General features: G+C 42.4%; 2 long non-coding RNA genes across 12 annotated transcripts in view; one reads left to right on the top strand and one right to left on the bottom strand.

The window, feature by feature from the left end:
- Positions 1 to 17,747, bottom strand: part of LOC110562387 (uncharacterized) — a 48,520-nt gene that overhangs the window by 25,852 nt on the left and 4,921 nt on the right. For all 11 annotated transcript variants that reach the window (XR_009585577.1, XR_009585568.1, XR_009585569.1 and 8 more), the window contains one exon: positions 969 to 1,065. This is a non-coding gene — a long non-coding RNA (uncharacterized LOC110562387). The remainder of the gene's footprint in view (positions 1 to 968; positions 1,066 to 17,747) is intronic.
- LOC132647228 (uncharacterized) lies at positions 9,389 to 12,810 on the top strand. The gene is made up of 3 exons (XR_009585565.1): positions 9,389 to 9,492; positions 11,457 to 11,533; positions 12,385 to 12,810. It is a non-coding gene; the product is annotated as an uncharacterized LOC132647228 (long non-coding RNA).

Below are 17,747 nucleotides of genomic sequence, written 5' to 3'. Positions count from 1 at the left end.
CCAAACTTCCCCCATCACACTTTTTTCTTCTGAATATCGCCAGAGTGTGTAGCCAAGCTCTGAATTATCGCTTAGGCAGAGTTGCTCATTCTCCTTTTGATCTTTCCTTCCAAGTCAATCTCTTTCTGTGACAATTTTGAGCCTTTTCCTTAAAATTCCATTCCATTTCTCAATCTTCTCTCCCTTCCTTTCTCCCTCCTTCTTTCCTCCCTCTCTCCTTCTCTCCCTCCCCCTCTCCTTCTCCTTCTCTCTCCCTCCCCTTTTCCCTCTATCACCCTCTCTCCCTTTTCCTATCTCCATCTTTCCTTCCCTCCCCTTCCTCCCTCTTTCTCCCACCTCTCTCTCTGCCTCCCTCTCTCCCCCTCCCCACTTTCCTCTGTCTAATTCAGCCTGCCAGGGGTTCATGGGAGGACTGGGAAGCCATGTTCTTCTGACCGAGTGGTCAGAAGATGAGATAGGAAACACTTTCCTTACTTTGGTTTATTTTTCTCCCAAGAAATTCTTTCAGTGCTGTGGGTTGCCCAGAAATGGAAAGTTAACTCTCCCATGCATAGCCTGTAACAATTTGTTTTGCAAACACCATAATTACATTTTCTCTTGACAGGCAGCCTAGCATTGGACAGACTGGACATAAGTGCTGAGAGACAACATGGTGCATGCTGGATCTGGTCATTTTTATAAGCAATGTGACCTTGAGCAACTTGTATAGCATCCCTGTACTTCATCATCTTCACTTGAAGAGCAGAACAGTACTGCTTGCCCTGCACTGTGGTAAAAAGTGACCTTAATGCATAGCTTAGCACAGAGCCTTTGCTTATCAAGTACCCTTGAAACTGTAGGGTACTTTTCCATCCATGTTCTCCTTACTAAAAAGCCTTCGGTGGATTAGAGGTTTTGCTCCACAGCAGAATAATCACCCAGTGTTTGCAAGGTTCGAGGTTCAGAAACAAAGTGACAGGCATATTTACCAATCCAAAGACTGCTTCCTGTCTTGTTGGTCCTCTTCGGCTGTTTCCACAAACATCATGAAAGTTCTTTTCATAAATACTGTTCTTCTTGTCATCTCTAGATGAATTTCAAGAAATACAAAATAAGACAAAGACATTCCAAAAACATCTTCCATTCTGTTTAGCATAACCTATCTTTTGTTCATTGTCATCTAAAGCAGCCTCCAAGTTTCATCATGAACACATATGAGAATTGAAGTTTACCCATTTGTTACTGAGTCAAGGTATGGATAGGAGAGGCCTGCTTGAATTGCAATGTGCATTTTTTTCTACTTTCAAATGCCCGAAAGGTAAAGAATCATGGTTTCACTTGGGTACCAATTGAGATTTGATAAGTTAGTCTGAATCCTACTTTGAGTTTGTCATTTCAATGAACTCACATTTCGTGAAGCTAATCCTTATGTTTAGAGCATGGGTGTTATTTTTACCTCTGCTGATTAAAAAAATATAGTTTCTTAAGTGAAATATAAGAGGTGTTTTAGGTAAATGAACTACAGTGTACAGAATGCTCTCATTCCCTTGTCTCAATAGTAAACGTAATATAAATTTTACTATTAGGAAAATATAGTTTAGCGCATATGTGTCAGTGAATCACTGCTGCTGTAAAGGATCTCTCTTTATTTCCAGTCGCATTTATTTGCCATGACATCCCAAAATGACTAGATAGTAATTTGCAATTTACCTATTTCTCTCAACCTTTAAAATTCTGCAGTACATCACTGCTTACCCCTGGTTCTGTTAAAATCAAATTTGTGTAAGTTAATTTTTCTCTGTTTTTCACATCTTATCCTCCCAGACTTTAAGCTGGTGAGTTTCTTCCAATTATATGCTAGAGGTTTGGGAACATTGAAAGGTAAATCTTTTACATCCAAATGATAGGTACTCAGTTTCTGCTTGATGAGCTTCTGCACACAGATGATACTGACCATTAGATAAAAGGACTTCTCATGGGATGATGAACAAGAGTGAGCTTAGAGAAATTGCCACATCTGTCTATAGACAGAGGAGAAACTTACTTCCAATCTTTGCTGTATTATAAGATAAACTAAGCTTAAATAACATATATGAAGCTTTAGTACATCAAAGAGCTCTGAAAAGATTATTTCTCTAAACTGAAAGTTTGATTCTAGAGGTTGAATAGATGCCTAGTAGTTATATTACACTGATATCTATTTCTTTATTTCTCCAAACAAAGTTTATTCTGGGATAATTCTTTTCTTAAGAAATGTACGCTATACAAAAATCCCAGTCCCTTGAAATACTACTGGTGCCTTTTCAGAAACTGACTATATTTCATACTATTTAAAAATTTAAAACCAAAAACACAAAACTCACGGGTTCTTTCTCCTTCTGATCTATAGTCTGCTGTTCATAAAAATAAACTTTACAATGTCTTTGAGGATCCCAAAGAACTTGAGTCAAGATTTTTTTGGCTCAAAAAGAAAGCAGTTTTGATATTCAAAAATTTGGCCTCTCTTAGTCAATCCCCAGAAGGGGAAACAAATCAGCTAATCTTAGTAAGATGGTAAATTGAAGGGATTTGGTCTTCTAGCATGATCCTTGGTCAAGTTTTAAAATACGATCAAAACAGTAAAGACTGGGAAAAGACATAGAAAGTCTCAAAAATAGCTCAAAATAGAAAGTTCAGTCCCTCTTTAAGGAGCTTTTCTGGGTCCAAATTAGAAAACGACTAGGATCTTGGAAAATAGCCGCAGCGTTTCTTCTGGCATTTTCTTTTGACTGGCAATCAAAAACATGCACTTAGCATTACTGGGCTACCAGATCATTTAACACAGGATTGAACATCAACTTCTTGCTGGTCAAGTACTCCAGCTGTGATTCTGGAGAGCAAGCCAGCTGAGAGCAGACATCACTAACAGACATGGGCAAAAGACCCACGCAACATCCAAGCCTACATGCACTACCAACGCAGACACAAAACCGACTGGGCTGTCCTCTAGGTCCCGGATAACTCGGGCATATTGTGAGCTCTGGAAGGAATTTTAATCTACATGGTTTGAAGATAGAGGCCTTTTAAATATGCTGCATACAATGTGTGATGGTCATCGCTAAGACGCTGCTCCATTATCCTTTTCCATTTGGAATGAATGAGGCTAATTAATTTCAGGCCATACTTGATGAGGTCAGCACCATACGAGGGGTGCGTGCTAGACATTGCTAATCTCTTTCAGCTGAGAGTGATGAATTAAAGATGAAGCATGCCTTTGCAGGCCTAATTTAGAATGTATATCAAAAAACCTACAGCAAATAATACTATCCCCCACAACAAAGGAAAACTTGTTCTCTCAGGCTCCCGGACTTGTGTTGATTTTTTAAAGACATTTTTGGTTCTTTTTGGACTTCCAGCTGTGGATGACTGAAGCATCTCAAGAAAATCAAGCCATCTCTCACACACAGCCATGGGGACAAAAGGTAGGATTAAAGGGAAGAGAGAAAGAAAATAAAAACAAAATACAACAATCAGGTTTTGATCCCTTGGGTATTAAAATTCCACTTACATATTAGGCACCAACCTCCGCCCCCTTTTTTTCCCAGAACTACCAGATTAACAAAGATTTCAAATTAGTAGTACCTGTATCCAAGTCCTGGCCACCCAACTCTGCCGGGATGTTTCAAAGTAATGTGCTAAATGAGGCTGCCTGTTTGTTTTTTGTTTTTTTTTGTTTTTTTTTTTTTATGTTGTTGTTGTTTTGTTTTAAAGCAGATCTCCTAATGAGGCTTATTAGGTTTTTCCATGTCTCAATTTTGAAAGCCAATAGAGATTGACCAGGTAGATAATGTGATACCTTTTATTAAGCCAAGAAAGAAATTGTAATACAGACGCCTCCAGGCCAAAATGTTCTTATGAAAGTCAATGCTAAGCCAACTTCCGAGTTGTGAAAAGGGAGGTGCTCTCTTCTAACCACTAAAGGCAAGAATTAGTCATGATTTCTCAAAGGTGACTATTATAGGTCCCTAAGGGGAGTAAGGAAGACGTTTTAGCCCAGAGATTGGCAAGAAAAAAAAAAAAAAGTGGGTATATCTGGAATGACAGTCACTGACAGGTTTCTCCAATGGTTTGGGGTTTCTAGATGGTGGCTTGGCCTGCTCCTGACTGAGATCCCAGTAGCTCTCATTAGAACAAGCCGCTTCAAATTACGTCTAATCTACACGCTGAATCAATCTTTCATCCCTTTAATTGCTTCTGAAAATATTTATATTTCTCAATAATGCACATTTTGTCTTGTAACTTCTGATTAAACCCAGGCAGGCATTCCAAAAGTAAGCAATGACTAAGCAAAGACAATTTGGGACAGGAAAGGGAAGATTTAAAAGGTGTGCTTTTCCTTCTGGGGAACTTTCAGAGGAGAGTTGCAATAAATTACCAATTGAGTGGAAGACTGCTGTGATCTGATAGAAATTAAAGATTTATTTTTTTATTTGTTGATTTAGGTTTGGACTCCGGCTCTCAGGTAGCTCTAGCTGGCTAGGAGCTTGCTATGTAGCTGAGGTTGACCTTGAACTGCTGATCTATCTGCCTCTGCCTCCTGAGGACTGGGATTTCAGGAATGTACTGCCACGCCTTGTTGACAAAACATTCTTGAAGGATTCTTTATCAAAGTGCCAGCTACATTGCTGGTTACCTTTTAAGTTTTACAAGAAACGATTGTGACAGAGACCTAGAAAAAATTTCCACATTACAGTGAGTAACAGCTCACACCAAGTATTGCATCACACACACATACACACATATGAAGACATAATCAGAAGTAGTGGCTGAACAAGAAACATAGTAGGAGGTGATGTTTTTAGAGTGCTATTGGTTCATAGCACTATTGATTCTTGGTTTGGGTGACCAAGAGAAAAAAGGGGGTTCATGTTGGTGTTATCACCAATTCACTGGATAAGTTCCCCCATGCCTCTACAGACTCCAGGTTTTCTCAATTCTGTCTGAAAAATAAAGGGGCCAAAGGTTGTCTTCAGAATTTTAAATTATCCGATGTTCTAAACGACCTTCCCTGCTTGGAGTCCAGTAGGCCACTCTAGCAGAGAGTTCAAACAACCAAAGTTCAAAATGTAATTTTAATCTATTAAATCTCATGCATTCAGGAGACTCAGGACAGGATCATGAATTAGAGGACAGTTTGGACATGGGACCTTGTCTGAAAATCAAGATAGACACAAAGACAGAAAGGAGCCTGGGAGCAAAGGAGGGAAGGAGGGAAGGTGGGAGGGAGGGAGGGAGAAAGGAAGAGAGAGAGGGAGGGAGGGAAGGAGAAAAGGAGGGAGAGAGGAAGAACATTTTCTCTTTACCAAATGCTTCCAGCCTCTTTTTGTATATTTTCTAAACTATACAGTGTAACTCTCTACACAGCCTTTGCATTGTCATGATGAATTTGGACAAATACCATGCTGTTTTGGAGAAGACACCTGAGCATGCATGGATTTTCATCCATTCCCATGAGGTATTGAGGAATTCCATGCTCACTAGAGGAAGAATAAATAAGTAAACAAATAAATAAATGAGTGAGTTAATGAATGAATGAATGAACGAATGAATGAATGAATATATGGCAGCACTTCTTATAGTGCCCAGCATTCTTCCCAGTCTCAGGGAGAAGGAAGCTACCCCTCTTGCCTAGTCCTGAGTATGCCTTGTAGCCACTCACCTCAGACAAGGTGACTGCTTCTTATTTTCTCTCCTCACTCTTAGGAGTGGCAAATGCACGCCAAAACATCATACTTTGGTACACTGAATCTAATCATCCCATTTTTGAGAGGAGAATAAAGGTCACTGGAATGACTGGAGGTCATATGCTTAATAATTGACAAAACCAGCCAGGACTCAGGGCAATGAAGCTCAGTGGTAAATTGCTTTCTCTGCATGTGAGAGGTCTTAGGGTTTGAATCTAGGCACTGCAAAATACATAAATGAATAATAAGTAAATACAAAGAAACCAACCCGTGAACTACTCTGCACTGCCTCAGAATCGGAGAAATGTGTGTATTTGGAAAATAAATGAGATGTTTTGGACCCACTCAGGGCAACTCAAAGCTTCTAGCAATTAAAACTGAGACCTAGAACAGGCTACCATCAATGGCTTTTGCATTCAAACTTCCTGAGTGTCCCCAGTTTCCCAGCAATGTGAGTTTTAAACAAGTCTCCAAATTCCAGAAGCCTCGTTTTGTTTTCTTGGGTTACTGAAATAATGCCTAATCTACGGAAGAGGAACGTTGTGCAGAGATTAAATGAACGCGTTAGTGTTCGTGTTGTAGTATATCTTAGATGTTAGCTTCAATTAGCATTGTCGCCATCTTCTAATCTCTGTTTGCATAATGACTCAGTTAAAAAAATCCCCAATGAAAACTAAAAGACATAGTGACATAGTTTTCAATTCTGTTTCTATTGACTCCCTGACTTCAGACAACGTAGCCTCAATTTGCTCGTCAACAAAATGGAAACTAAAATATATATATATATATATATATACACACACACACACACACACATATATATATATATATAGCTGACTGAATAGAGTTTCAGTGGAAATCAAATGAATCCAGCAGGTGAAGACACTGCAAGTAGGAAGGGCACTACAAAATACAGTAGTTAGTAATTTCATTAAAACATAGTGAACCTAAGGTCGGAAAGATTTTGGATGCTCAGAATTGGTTAATAAATAATAAAAGGAGATAATGACATTGTCTTGCCTCTCAAATAAATCACTCTAAGAATGAGATAGGAAGGCTGGGCTTGGTGGTGTTCAGGCCTTTAATTATAGCATTGGAGGGCCAGAGGCAGGAGGATTTCTGAGTTTCTGGCCAGACAGGACTACATAGTGACAAAGCAAGATGCTGTTTCAAAAGAGAGGTGACAGAAGTCCAGGGGCCACTGGGCCTGGCTCAGTCATAGACTGCATGTCTAGCCCAATAGATGTGCCAGTCCACCAAGTGAGCTACCATGCGGCATCATTAAACGATTAAAAACTGTGCCCGGCTCCCTTTCACCATTATCCATTTAATCTTGTTTTTCTGTTATCTACCTAAGCTCAAAAGTCTCATAATTTCTTTCTCCCAGAGCATTAGATAACTGCAGTCACAGGGTTTAAGTCAGCAGATCCACTCCCTTTTTGCCTTTCCATCCAGGGGGCGGGGGATCTAAAAAGTAGAGAGGAGCACATTTTCTGAAATATTAAATGATGACTTCCAAGGAGCCTTCATACTCATTAAAATGCTGTCAAACTTCACAGTCTGACCAGCTGTCCGTTTGTGCGTGAACTTTAAAAATATATTCATTACTGAGCTATAATTCAGCTTAAGTCGAGGAAGCAGCTAGGGCTGGGGGATTGTTTTGCGAGTGGGATTATTAAGGAGTTGAGGCCTAAAGGTATATGTCTATTTTTAAAAGAAATTTTCTGATTGCAGATAACTTCTCAATTTGATTTAGTGTCGAACGATAGTGATGGGGTTGATAAGTGAGCATTCATCGGTAATTCATCTTGGGCTTGTGGAAAGTTACAGCAGTGCTTTCCCAACAGTGACAAGCCCTATTAATCTTCTTCAGACACATTTCAATAGGTGTTCCCATCTGTGGCCGACATCTAAAGGCTCGGGCATCACCGGCGACTCGAAGACACCTTCATTTCAAGTTACACTAGTGAAAATGTGATACTAGATTGTACTCTATTTTTTTAACCTAATTCTCCCTCTCCGTTCAATTAGCCTTGCTTGCCTGAATTTTTCTGCTCATGTGTAACGTCATTTCCTAAGGAGAAGTCTCCAAGATTTAGTTTTCTCAGATACACAGTCTCCCCACAAGGTTAGCAACCAACAACTTTTTTTTTTTTTTAACAAATTAAAATTGTATGGATTCAGTTCTGACAGCCATTGATTGGCCTCTGATTGTGTCTGTCCTTACAAAGTGGAAGCTACACAAATAAAGAGCGGTTGTGCATTGAGAGGCCTGAGAGAAAGGGGGGGCAAGGCTATACAATCTATTTGTATTCAGGTTTCAAATGCAATTTGTTATTCTGAATTATGATGCTAAATTTTCATGGGGCGGGGGTTCTGGAATAAGAAGAGACCATTAGAAAAAGAGAGTGAGAACAGTCATGTTTTCCCAAGATGTAGAAAAGTACTTAGATTGGAATCTCTTCCCTACATTTCTGAGTCTGCTGGAGGAACAGCCTTTAAACTGAGAATGTAAATAATCACCATTTCACTTAAATTGCCTTCATTCCTCCAGCAGCACCCTCCAGCTACCTGCCAGTTTAGTGTAGGTGTAGGTGAGAAGTGTAGAAAGGGGTGCTGGATTTGGGGTGGTACCTAATTGCTTTCTAGTACCACTTTCTATTCATAATAGATTTGGTCTCACAGAGAAAGTGGATTTCAATGCCATATATATATTTTTTTCTCTTGTGCACTTTAAAAGTCCTTCAAAAATGAACGCTCTGTATAGTCTCATTTGGGGAAAGGTAAGACATATCTGCATAATGGGTGGAATTGTTTAGCATCACTGAAGAATGCGGTCATGATAACTTGTGACGTGTGTGCACATGCACAGACATGCAGGGGTGCCTGTGTTGCTGGTGTGTATATGCATGTGTAAAATATGAATTCTCAGAAGTGTTCCCCCCTCCCATACAAACTCTTTTTCCCACTTAAGGTTGTTAAAGATCTCTATAACCTCATCCATCGTAGGTGGTGAGTTTGAATGTTTTGTACTAATAACTTGGCCAAGAAAAATTAAATCCTTATCTGTCAAAAGCGCTCTGCCTTGGATTATCTAAAAGACAAGTACTTATTGAATAAATGTTGGGACCAATTTTACTTTAATGTGAGTGACTGTATGTTTCAGAGATAAAAAGACTCAAACCTACGACTGTATTGCAACAGTATACCCAAACTGTCTATTTCCATTATTGTCTCTCAACATAAAATATGGAAAGGCTCTCTCTATCTCTCTCTTTCTCTCTCTCTCTCTCTCGTCGTTGTTGTTGTGAAGAGCAAGGGGGAGAGATAGAAAACGGCTGGCATTCAGCCTAAAGAGAAATCATTGAAACAAATTAATCCTATGCCGTTTAAATTGACATGGTAATCCATCATCAGAGAAGCCAAACTCTGAAAGCAATCTCGAATCTGCCCTGCTCTTTCACTGGCCCCGGAGGCACAAAGACAGATAGTAAAGAGGTGGGGAGTGGGGTATAGTCATAAAAGTTAGAAATGCCTGGAAAAGAATAAAATTGGTTCTATCGGCCCTTCCTGTCCTGCCTCTTCAAACCTCCTTTGGAGACTTTCAACAGTTACTTTCTTAAGTTTGCTTCTAAATGATGGGCCCCTGTTTCCTCCTCCAGGCCGTCCTTTCCTGACTCAGGCTAGGCATTGCCTGGTGCACTGGAAAAGTTAGGCAACTGAGAGTACTACAAGTTATCCAGCTGGTGACACAGAAACTTTTCCCAAGCATTAGGGGCCACGTTTGGAGGTAGGTGGGAGTAGATTTTGTTTTGTTTGTTGTTTGGGGTTTGAAGTGGTAAGGAATGGAAAAGAACCTTTCTTTGTGTTTTTCTCCCGTTATCGTTTCATTTTTGCACTTGGGGAAAAAGATGATATAGTTATTTTTTAAAAAAGGGAACTCTTCTGGCACCACTAAAAAGTGAGGCATGCCATCCAGCCCTGTCAATTGTCACTTTTTTTTCTTTTTCTTTTTCTTTTTCTTTTGGAGATATAGTTTTCAAAGCTCTTCACTTCAGAAAAGCCTAAAATGGTGTGTTATTGCAATTCGATTTTAAAGTCAGAAATTGTATTGTACAGAAGTGTTCGCATTGGTAGATAGAGGAGATGAAACAAAACCTTACTAAGAGTTCAACTGTAAAAACAATGCGCCTGTAGTTCCAGGACATTGAATTCTAAGGGTTTTATTGTTTATTTTGGGAAGGTTTCTCTTTAGCTAGCATATGTGGTATTGTTTTGTTTGTAGGAAGGAGATGGGGTAGGGGGTCTGTAAACTGCTCATTACTGACTGGACATACAAATCTGAACAAAAGTCTAAATAATATTTAATAATGTTTTCAGCTCTGTAAGCAAGACCACTGGAAATTTTTTAATTTTAAGCAAGTACTCTGTTAAGAAATAACACAGTAACTGATGGCAAAACACCATCTACTTTATTATCAGAGGCAAGAGGGCAGAAAGACATACACCCAAATCATGTCTGAGAGATGCCCTATTTTAATTTATCTAATACAGAATTGCTCCTAATTTATTAGGAAAACTTTTCAGTGTTACTGAAACTTCAACCCGAACATCATAGTTCCTGTTCATAATTTGAAATTTTGTTTGCTGCTCTTTAAGGGGGATAGATAATTCTGACTGGTGGTCTTTAAAGTACATAAGCATAAAAAACATTTGCAGCATAAATAGGGAGGGTCAAAGGCTTTCCTACTACACATCCATACATATCATACCAGTGTCAGTTTTAAGACTTGTCAAGAAAGAAGTAGGAGCTAGTGAGATAGTTGAGTTGTTAAGAGCGCTAGCTGCTCTTGCGGAGGAGGACCAGAGTTCAATTCCCAGCACCCATGCTGCATTGCTCACATCCTCCTGTAACTCCAGTTCCAGGGTACTGGATCCCCTCGTCTAGTCTCAGCATGCGCCTACACACATGTGCACATAAATAATAATAAAAAAATACAGATTTGGATATTGATTCTTTTTTGATAACACCCTGAAGGTTGAAACGTCAGTAAGTGAAGAACACTGAACTTTATTTTATTAAAATGATCAGACATTTTATTTGACTTCAAATTATAATGGAAATAAAGATTTTGCAAGATAATACATGATTTTCAATGCCATTAAATTAACTAAAATCCTTTTGGGGGGAAATCAGTGGGTAAATATCACTCATAGGAGACTATAAAAAAAACTTTTAAAACTCTCAGTGCTGAAATTTTAAGGTATAACCAATTTTAAGCTGTAACCAACAATAACAAGAAAATATGGAATAGAAAATTTCAGACTCTTTGAGAGTAAATAAGTTACCATACAATAGGCAAAGGAATAGACTTCCTTAATGTTTTTAACTTCTTTTCTTTGACATTTGACATATGATGTGATGTGGTCCTGTCAAGGAATACCCAGTATGACATATGTCACTGAGATCAATATTTCTTTCCTTTAATAGTTTCAGTTTTACTTTGAATGTTGAAAGGGCATCATCTCAATTAATTTACCATAGTCATGTATTTAGGAATCTCTTAGATAAAATCAATGTATAATAAATTCTAATAGATGCATAAGAAAATTACCAGCTCCTACTTTGTGAGCAAAATAACAAGGCTCATGTAATTTTTTTAACAATACAGTTTGCAAAACTTCAAGGTAATGCTTTCTATAACCAAGAAACTAAATGTGATATTTAAAAATTTCCTTTTACATTCTGTACAGATTTTTTTTTATTTTCAACATGTACCTTCTCATTTTCAAGAAAGCAGCCTTTGAAGAAGAAAAATGGAGGAGATAATGTAAGTATCTAAATTGTTCTTTAGATTAATACATAATGTTTCTTTATTTATTATGGCAGCATATCAGTTTCTGGCTATCAACTTATTCTCAAGTTATGTCTTTATACTGAAAGCAGAGGTGAGTGTATGTCCTAAAGACAGTCAATCCCTAAGTTCTATTTCTCCTCCCAAAGTTGACTTTGAGTGTGTAGTTCAAGGAATTTAAACCAAGTTAATCCTCATTTCTTGTGCTGCTGGTATTTGCCTGAAGTCTACTCATGCAGCTAATTAACAGTATTAATTTTTCTGGATATTTTCCTTTCTAACACCTTCATGTAGCACTTGATACCATCAATTAATATTTATTCTTTATTTTTTTCACAGTAAAAATTAACTGTTGTTTTAAATATTTCATTACACTCTCTTGAGAATGAAAATACATAGAGCCCAATCATTATTCTTGACTTTGTCCACATCTAAATAAGAACTGCTATCCGCGTGGTCTCAAATGATCTTGAAACTTTCTCAGCAGAAGCTAACTTGTAATGTGATGTTAATACTGAAATCATGAATTGCCTATACCAGGTTTGGTAAAATGAGCAAAAAGTTTCCTGACACCATCATCTATAGTGCAGTATTTAAGTCATCAGTGTGCTGGAAAGTGTGTGTGTGTGAGAGAGAGAGAGAGAGAGAGAGAGAGAGAGAGAGAGAGAGACATGGCCTTGAATTTTAAAGGATGTCCACTGTTTGCTTAAATACCCTGCCAAAGCTACCAACTGGAAACCTGAAGGTTGCACTTTGAAGTGTTTTTCTGTGATTTTGCATGCCATAATAGCATTACCCTTGCTGAGTTGCTTCGGCTTGTCTTCCAGCACTGGTGATTCCAGAGAGCTCATTCAGAAGTCTTTTTGCACTGCCTTCTGCCAGCCTCCAAGACGGTACACATGAGTGACAGCCTCTATCTAGTGTTTGAGTATATGAACCTTTAATCCATCAAGGCACTCGTAAAACTGAGAGAGTACCTCCACCATGTGCTTACACCTTCCTGCACAAACCCATCATCTTGGACCACAGAAATCCCACCACATTTGAAGCCAGCTGAATACATTTTTCTAATCTCATCCAGATTTTATGGCTATAATTTGGCTGTGGACACAATTTTAAATTACCTTTTGCTTCAGTGAAAGAAGGCAAACCATATCTTAGGATTGTCTTTTATTTTTTTTTAAATCTCTCACACAATAATCATATATATGTTTATATATTGTTATACTAATAATATACATATTGTTAATGTGATTTGGGTGGTTAGTTAAACAGGGGAGGGTGAGTCACTACATCCCCCCTTTTTTTTAATTTACTAAAGTCTTCCTGTACTATGCCGCCTTGATGGAGGAGACAGTGGCCTCTGAATAGAAACCCCTTCTCACAAGGAGGTGGGGTGGAGATGGGGTGCGGTATAAATGAAGGGCACAATGCTCTGAAACCCCTACAGCTAAGGTGCATTCATTCTCACTCCCTCTCTCCCTTCTCCTCACTCCTTGCCTCCATTTTTTTTTCTCTTTCCTTAGGTCCTTCTTTACATCCCTTCTTTAATCAGTCTTTGGGCAGATTAGTGTAGTGAGCCTTCATTCTACAGCCAAGACCAAGAAGGGTTAATGGAGACCAAGCTGACACTCCCCTAGGTCAGCGGTGCTGCTAGCTTCCAAGGCAAGAATCAGAGGATTATCAAGGCCGGAGCAGGAGGCTGACCCCCTCACACCTGAGCACATCATTCCAATCCACTGGGATTCATATTAAAAAAAAAAAATCCGTTCTGGAAAAACGGTTAATTTGGGTTTTCAGCTGTTTCCTGTTACACCGAAGTACACACGCAGGGTAGCCTGAACTGAATATCCCAAGCTGCTTAGAAAATCGAGCAACGGGAAGGAACACCTTTCTACACACATAGGCACATGAAAACGTGTTCACGCATGCACACAGTAGGCAGTAGGCAGCTATCTTTTTTTTTTTTTTTTTAAAGATATGTTTCCCCTTTTGAGGAAAAGATCAGAAGCAGGAAAAAGGCAATGGATCGTTCTCTTTCCTCACCTTCTGCTCCAACTCTCTACCCTCAGGAATTAGCGCCTACTAGGTTCTTTGTAGCTGTTTGGAAGCTCTAGGTTTGCTCACGGGAGCGAGACTCGCGCTTCAGAGTGAAAAGCCAATTTTCGAGCCAGAACATAGCAGCCTGGCTTTGCGGAAAAGGTTTTCGACTCCCTTCCAGTAAATTTCTCTCGACGCCTCGTGAAACCCAAGATTTTTATACCTTGGTCACTTTAGCTCCCAGCATTTAATTTTGGGACCCCAGAAAGGTCCCCGCCGGCTGGGGTGGGGCTTGATCCTTCGAAAGCTGATTTCCCTCTGGTCCAGAGGTAGAACCCTCAACCCTGCGACTTCCGTTGGTGGCCCTGCCTTAATCCTTGCCCTCGGAGTTTGTTCCACCAGCCACGAACCTGCGGACGACCAGAAGGGGTGGGGGGCGGTCCTCGCCACCCCGTGGCCGTCCTGGACAATGGCTGGTGGCAGGGCACGCTGTTAGTGGGGCTGGGCTGCTGGGTTCCTCTTTAGAGATGCTAAATGAGAGACCGGAGGTTGACGCGGGAGAAAGTTGGGAAAGCTTTGAAGGGAACCTCAGAAGGAAGTCTCCAACTGCCAAGGGGCAAGAAATCCGTCCACCTGGGGCCACACCTTGGCTACCCAGGCTGCCTGGCCACACCAGGCGCCTATGTCCCCGCTCCACACGGGCCATCAACCCCGGTGGCCCACTGGCCACTGGCCCTCCCTGTGTGCAGCGGGCGGCTCCCAGGCCCGCCCGGCCCCATCTGCGAAGCCAGGCGGCGGAGTCCTGCGGCTGGCTGCGCTGTCACCTTTCCCGTCGAGGACGTCGGGACTGAGGCCTGCGCCGAGAGAGGCGGTCGGGCGCTCCCTCCTCAAGGGCTGGCTGCATCCCTCTCGGCCCCGCCAAATCCTGGCAAGCCGGGTCCCCCTTCGTCACCCCCGGGGGCTTCTAATCACTCCTTATCGATTCCCCTAACTCTTTTCATCCCGTTGAAGACACATCTTAAAACACTCCAGCCCGGAGTGTGCTCTGGGCTTTATCCACACTAATAAAATGATTTACCCTGCTCTCCGCGCTCTCCTCACAGAGGAAAATCGTTCGAGGCCTGGCTATTTGTGTGTGATCAGTAAATATTTAGTGCGGTGACATCCTCAGCTAGGCTCCGGATCGATGCGGGGCCCACCGGGAGGTGCGCGCTCGGCGGGCGGGGACGCTTCGGGCCGGCCGAAGGGAATCGTACTGTACAGGCCACCGGCCTCAGATTTACAACCCGGGCGGGGAGGCCCGGGGGTTGGGGAGTGGTGGGGGGGAGGGGGGCAAAGCGAGAGTGGAAAATTGCCTTTTCAACCTTTTTTTTTTTTTTTTTTTAACTTCTGACATCCAGCCACTTCTCCGGGCTGCCACCGGCTCGTCCACGCCTCCCCTGCTCCCTCCCTAGGGCGCTGGGGGCACCCCGAGAGCTCTTCGGAAGACCGTGAGCCCAGCGCCTGCGTCCCCGTGGCTCAGGACCACCTATCAGAGTCCTGCGTAGGCGCGCAGGGAGGCCCCAGCCCCAGCTTGGAGGGTCACCCCCCCTCCCTTCAGGGCACGAAGCTCTTTACCCGCCCACGCCTCCTAAGGCAGAAGAGAGGTGGAGGAGCCCAGAACTGCCGCAGCGAGTGGGGAATCTGCTTCCCCAACACCCTCTCTGCGACCCCTGGCCTTCCTGCCCCTCCAACATCTTGTGCTTGCTGCCAGTCGGACCACGCAGGTCGTCGGGTGGGAACTTTACTTTCTTCGCCGCCAGACGGTCCCCTTCCATAGGAGGAAGGGGGGGAAAAGGCGCTTAGCTGGGGAGTGTTGAGAAGGGGTCTGCTCTCGGCAGCCAGAGGGCCGTGGTCCAGGTGGGCGCGGTGTCAGCGCCTACCCCGGGCGTGCTCACACAACTTCATGATTACACAGCCTCACCTTGACCCGGGGACCCCAGGAAGCGGGCTTGCTGCACAGTGAGGCGCCGCGCGGCCTCTCCTTGTCCTGAGGAGTCCTGCCACCTAGGACTGCTAAATTGCTGAAGTTGGTTATAGTCAGTGAGGACTATCCAGCCGTTTCCTGGGGAGGCGGAGGGGGAGGGGGGGTCCTCTGCTCTTTGACGTGGGTTTCGGGTCTGCAAGTCTTCAACCTCTGCCGCCCACCTGTTGTCAGCTGGCCTGCTCCCCTCTCACCTGAAAGCCCGGGCCCTTGCAACTCCCCTGGGGCCCAGCCGAGAAGGTGAGACACAGCTGTGTTCCACGCACCACTCCCGCACCCTAACGCCCTCGCCTTTGTCATAACCGTGGCTTTCTGAAACACCATACATCTGCAGACTATCTTTATCCTAGTGCATATAAAACAGTTTAATTAGAGCAGGGTTTGGGGTGTTTTGCTTTTTTTTTTTTTTTTTTTTTTTTTTTGGCTTTGGAGAGCAAAGAGAAGGAATCTGCCCGAAGCTTATTGTATTTAGCACCAATACAGGCAGAAAATGTAGCACAAGTTTTTGGTTGAAAGAGCACCTCAGTGTCCATTGAAGGGCGTTGATCCGAAAAGGCAGAAAGGACAAGTAAAATCGATTGGAAGCGACCCTCTCTGTCCTTTTCACACCATTCAGAAACTCCATTCCTTCTAAGACAAAGACCAGAGCCTTGGGAATTCTCAGGGAAAAGGACTCCAGTCCCGCAAGCTTTGAACACTTCTTTCAAAATCTTCAATTTTCACTTTAAACCTGCACTTGGTGATGGACTCCCGCATGCGGGTTTCAGCTCCCCTCCCGGCCCCAATCCCGGAGGACTCCTGCAGTTTTGCCACCCCCCACCCCACCCTACCCCACCCCAGGCCCGATTTGGCCTTTCGGACAGGGCGGGCCTGCCTTTTAGGGTTAGCGCTTCTCTCACCTTTGACCCTCAAGAATGGAATGGCTACCAGTGTTCTAAATTTGGCCAAAGTTGAAAGAAAACGACCACAAAATAATTACTCCAAAACCCAGTTCTGGTTCAGCGCCTGAGCCACCTTACCCAACAGCCACCACCAACCCTATTTCCCCTTCTCCCGAGCTTCCCCCCCCCCCCCCTTCTCTAGCAATGAACTGCCACCTATGAAGGAGGGAGCTGAAGTGGGCAGGACTGCATCTCTGGGTGGCAATGAGTTGCCAGGTCTAATTGGTCTTTCATTAGGTTATCCCAGACGCCCAGGCTGGGGAAGGTGACCATCGATCAGACCTGGCATGAAAAGAAAAGGGAGGCGGGAGAGGAGGAGAGGAGAGGGCAAGAGAATGGGAGGAGAGGAGGCGGGCTGAGATCACCTTCACCTGCCTAGAGATGGGCCTCCCTGTTGGAGGTCCCTCGACCTTCAACTAGGATGAAGAGGGCGGGGCAGAAGGGAGGGGTATAACTCCTGAGTTACACACGTGGCCTCCTTCGAAGAGACAGAGTTCACCTCCTCTCTAGGAGTAGTCCCACCAACCATCAGTGTAGCTGATGAGACAAACCACAAGAAAAAAAAAAAAAAACTTCTGTAGCCCATATTTATGGTATTAATGAATAGTTAAAAAAAGATTTACACTTCTTATGATCAATATTCTGAGTTATTTCCCTCAAAGTATATAATTACAGTGTCTTCAGAGTTTCATCATTGTTTGAGGTGGCAAAACCATTTGTAATTTTCATTAGCCAGTAAACATGTAATTAACATTCAGCACTGTGTTTAACTTAATTCCTGTTTAAGACAAGGACAAGAAGCAGTGAAGAGCGTTAGTTCCATTTGTCAAGTCTGACATACATCTTACCATAACAGTTTCCTAAAATAAAAGATCCATGTTTCCCCATTATTCTTCTCTTAAAACAAAACAACAACAAAAATCCATTAGTTAAAACTGTACTGAACTGCAAAAGACAGATCCATCTATCCTCAATTTTTGCTAGTTATTGTATCTCTGCTTCCTTTATTCATTTGGGGGAACTGATAAAGGGAGGGAATGAATTAAGTATTCATTATTTGAAGGCATGAAATGGGGAACCCCTCCCCCCCAAAAGAAATGGATCTCCTCTTCTGGAAAGTTCTAGAATGGACAGTGGAAAGGGGAGGGAGGCAGTAATCCACAGGGGAGAGGGAGAAAAATCACTG

Source organism: Meriones unguiculatus, chromosome 14 (assembly GCF_030254825.1).
Source record: "Meriones unguiculatus strain TT.TT164.6M chromosome 14, Bangor_MerUng_6.1, whole genome shotgun sequence".
In the NCBI taxonomy this organism is placed as follows: Eukaryota; Metazoa; Chordata; class Mammalia; order Rodentia; family Muridae; genus Meriones; species Meriones unguiculatus.
This window is presented reverse-complemented; position numbering and strand designations above follow the sequence as displayed.